The sequence below is a fragment of the Vanessa cardui genome, chromosome 17 (genome assembly GCF_905220365.1).
Source record: "Vanessa cardui chromosome 17, ilVanCard2.1, whole genome shotgun sequence".
NCBI classification, from domain to species: domain Eukaryota; kingdom Metazoa; phylum Arthropoda; class Insecta; order Lepidoptera; family Nymphalidae; genus Vanessa; species Vanessa cardui.
This window is the reverse complement of record NC_061139.1, coordinates 6,997,034-7,002,023: the sequence shown is the minus strand read 5'-3', so window position 1 is coordinate 7,002,023 and position 4,990 is coordinate 6,997,034.

Here is a 4,990-nt window from a genome sequence, read left to right as displayed (position 1 = left end):
ATATGCCGATCTTGCTCCACTTTTTCAAAAATGGCATCAATTTTGTCCGTAACAGGGCGACCAGAGCGAGATGCATCTTTGATATCAAAATTTCGGGCTTGAAAACGCTTAAACCAAACTTGCGCTACTCTCACAGATACTGCATTAGGTCCATAAACATCACAAATTTTTTTCGCGGCTTGAGTTGCATTTTAACCTTTTTTATAGTAAAATTTTAAAATGTATCGAATTTCTTCTTTAGATTCACTCATTTTAACAACAACAAAAACAAATGAAAATCACACAAATTCCTAATTTGAATTTGGAAGTGCCTTCTTTAAAATTAAAACTTTTTAATGATACCAAAACCAGCCAGATACAAATGGTATAGCCAAAGAAATTTTATTACAAGTTCATACATACTATATGCGAAAAGACTTTTTCCCCAACCTAATATATCTTAAGACACCTATCAACATATATCTTGCCAATGTATGTGATAAGAGCACAAAGTTTTATGTTATATTAAGCTTAAGGAAAACACTGCTTTTAAAGATTTACAGAATCTACAAGAATAAAAGTAAAAACTATTACTAAATCTAAGTTTACTTGGAGCTACTTCTTTGTGCACTCCCTCATTTGGTTAGTACTCAGAGTTGTTGTACTACAGTATGAAGAGTGAGTCAGCTAGTGTAACTACAGGTACAAGGGTCATAACATCTTAGTTCTCAAGGTTGGTGGCACATTGGCGATGTCTATAGGCGGTGAACAGTTGCTAAAAGTTGGTCCATTTAAAAATAACTAAGTTATTATCTGAATATAATATAACCAGCGTCGAAATCTCTTGTCTGATATATTAAATTGTGAACCAATTTCGATGGAAATTATATTCATGGTTTAAGGGCTAATAGATAGGATGCTTATCTTATGGAAAGTGACAGATATCAAAGAATTTGCAGGTACAAATTAACATATCACATATCCTATAATTAGTGCCACTAATATAAAACTATTGTAAGTAATATTTATAGTTTTAACGTTGTATACCTTAATCACGTTATCAATAGCTTACCCTCTCGTTAATTATGTTACTTAGATGTGACAAATCATATTAATGTATACGTTGATAATTACAAAACAGAAATTTACAGTAAAGTATTTTAGAATAGATAGAGAGCTTAATAAATTCACATAAAATGAATAGTACCTAATATGTATTACATAATTTATAATCCTTTCTTAAAGATTTTAAAACGCATTCAAACAAACGTGGTACCTTTACATACATAATATAATACAATTTATTTTTATCATAAATATTATACATTATACTTCATACATTAATTAATTAATAAACGGCATACTATCTGCGTAGATTAGAAAATGAACTAGCACACAAGCAGAACACAACTTGAACAGCTTATAACATATTTACCCTTCAATATGCTCGTAGAATGCAGGTCATACAATGAAGATTGTAGGCTCTTGCCTCGACCTCAAGCTATTCCGTGTGAAATAATTTATCTGTTATTAAATTGCCCGTTTCAATATCGTAGTATAATGGCTTGGATGCAACCTAACAAGAAATTTGCATTTGAATATTTAAAAGTTATTTGATCTAATAAACAAGGAACGTTTTAGCCGTATTTGGAATAAAGCAGCTTTTATTTTAACGATAAAATAAGTAGGCTAGGACCTTCAAACTTTTTAAGGAGATAATATGGAGCTTATTTCAACGATGCCCCAATTTAGTTCGTAGAGAGACAAGTGGAAGATATACATCATACACTCAAGTAGATGGTAGTTTATTTATGATGTTTTTCTTCACCGTCGAGTATTAAACCTACAATAATCAGTTAAGTATAATACGTTTTAACACTTAGACCATTGACAACTATACGACATCCTAATTTAGCAGTGTTTTATGAATATCAACATTTATACATATATGAGTATAAAATGAAACACAATAGAAAGGATTAATGCATGTTCGTTAAATAAGTCAAACTAATAACAGTTCGTGGTTACATAATAATATACAATTTAAATTAAATAACCAGAAAAAAATCTTCTTTCATTTCATCTTATTATTATCGCAAAAGCTTGTTTTAATTTAAATTATTCGAATAAATATTTGAACCTGAACTGAGAAATTTATAAACACACAATATGAAATAAAAATTAATTAAGATCATATTTATAGGGCGTCAAAGTTGCGGCATTTCGGAATTAAATTTGGGTAGGGTCTGGTTTATATCTTTTACAAAACAGCTTCGTGTATACAATCAGAAAAATTAACTTTAAGGGTAATTAATTTTGTATGTTTACATTTAAAAAATCCATATCTTCACATTAGAGCATAATCTAGTTTAAAGTCTTATTATGTCTTCAATGACGATTTCATCCTTGTTCCAAGCTCCATGTTACTATATTAAAAATTCCGGGATAAAGTGTCAGTAATCCAGACTCACAGACAGGTCTATTCTCTCTTATGTGCATGAGATCGTAATTTTCGTATTACTTTATTCGTATTAGGAACTGCTACATTCTTAGTACTTATGACTTAACAAAAATTAGCTATGCACATACATACACTTTATAAATATGATCGATTGGATCGAACCATTTGATGTTGTAGAAGCCAATATAAACCAGATTGACCCATCAATTTTATTAAAGGGGTAGTTAGTTAATCAATGTTCAAATAAATCTTTGTCCAACCAAACACCGACTTCTCTCTTTCTGACAATGAACACTCACTATACACACAACGTTGAAAAGTGAGGCTGTATAGCCATTAGCTATCAGAACATTTAATTATTCGTAACTAATTTGTAATGACAAATATAAGACTAAAATTATATATATTGTATTAACAAGACATTGTTAATAAAAGTTTTATCAATACTGAATTATTAGCAAAGTTACAAACAAATATCATACGCGATTCGCTTACGAAAATACGTTAACTTTTAATATATGGTAACGAATAGTTATTTATAGTAAAACTATTTCCGTTCCCGACTAGGAGAGGAGGGTGAGGGGGAGCTGTATCGAATGGAATGTCGTATCCCTGACGATATGTATACAAAATTTCATATTGATTATCTAAATATTATGATTCGAAATCCTAATAAATAAATTGACTTTCCCCGTATACAATTTATAGCCAGTTTTTTATTTAAAGATTAATAACATGCATTTACTTGGTGATAGGGCTTTGTGCAAGCCCGCCTGGGTAGGTACCTTCCACTCATCAGTTATTCTACCGCCAAATAACAGTACTCAGTATTGTTGTGTTTCAGTGTAACTACAGGCACAAGGGACATAACATCTTAGTTCCCAAGGTTGGTGGAACATTGACTATGTAAGGAATACTTTATATTTCTTACAGCGTCATTGTCTATGGATGATGGTGACCACTTACCATCAGGTGGCCCATCTGCTCGTCCACCAACCTATACCATAAAAAAATGCATTGTAGGTGGGTGGGTTATTTATATAAATAGAAAGGAAGGTTTGTATGTTTTCTTTTCTTCGTAAGCCATTTATCTGATTATGGCGAAAATTTTGTGAGACATTCCGTGTAGGCGGGCCAAAACAAGGAAGGACTGTTACCGAGAAAATCCTTTATTTAATGCTAGTTCTTAAATATAAACGTTTTATTTAGAGCTTTTTTTATACCACTGTGAATCCATAACGGTGTAGAAACAAATTTCTTGAACACCGCAAAATATTAAGAAAATTTACAATTATTTTGAAATTACGTGAAACAATAATTTACAATTAAATCGTAGGTTTGCCGCTGTACGTAACTATTATTAGTAGAAATTAGAATGTAGCTGACGTCATTAAGGGCTATTTATATCGCTAAAGCAATTAAAATGTATATTTACGTAGAATTTATCAAATATTATAAAATCATTTTAAAACAACTAAACTAAATTTAATAAGTTACGATCTCACCATTTCAGCTAAATATTAAAAATAACGACACAAGTACTTGAATAAGTAACACTGCGTTGTTTAACATGATAGGGTTTTCTAATAATTTGGTACGACGTGTTTATTTTAAAACGTGATTTATTTCAGCAAACTGGGTTCAAGATCGTTCATGAGCGTATTCATATTATATTAGGATATAAAAAAATAATACAAGGATTTTAAATATTATAACACTGGGCTAAAATGATTACAGTTTTGAAACAAAGCTTAAAGGACTCACCAAAAGTATTTCGAAAATTAGCATTTCGTGTATTTTATCGCCTACAAAGTAATTTCACTAAAGTTTCAATCTCGCAAAACAATTCAGGTTCAAGATTCGCTTAATCTATTTTTAGTGATCAACAAACTAGTCACGTCTGACAAATTCCAAATCTGTGGGATTTAATATAACGAGGAATTATTTAGGCCCAGGTTTGATTTAATGGCCCCGCTTTTCTTGCATCAGATTACTTATGGTGCCCAATACGTTCAATCTTTCCGTGTCAATTCAGATGTAAGTGTAATTTGTTAAACAAAGTTTAGAGCTAGTAAAATTTCTGCTCAAATAATACCTATTAAAATGGCAAGCAAATTCATACAGCGCGTGTCAGTTTCTTATGTTAATCTTCTGTAATACTAGCTGTTCTACGCAATTACATATTAAGCGTTACTGCTTTCCCTTGATATTAAGTTTACAAACAATTTTTTAGGTTTTTTTTTTATAAGAAGACTATCTCACAAAACTTGAACTGACAAATTGGACTGCTTTTTAGAATAGCACGTTCAAATAAACTAACAATAAAACAAATTCTTCAGCTTTATGTATAAATGTAGATTTATTTAAATATTATGCAATTTTATAAGGTAATAAATCTTTATGTTAGGTTACTGTTTTCCGTTAGTCGTATTTAAAATGTTATACAAAATGTATATTTATCTTCACGTAAAGTACAGAAGTAAAATAGCAATGTAAAAGTAGGTACACTTTGTCTTAGCAACTTTTAAAGCCGCTTTTGTTCTTAATCTA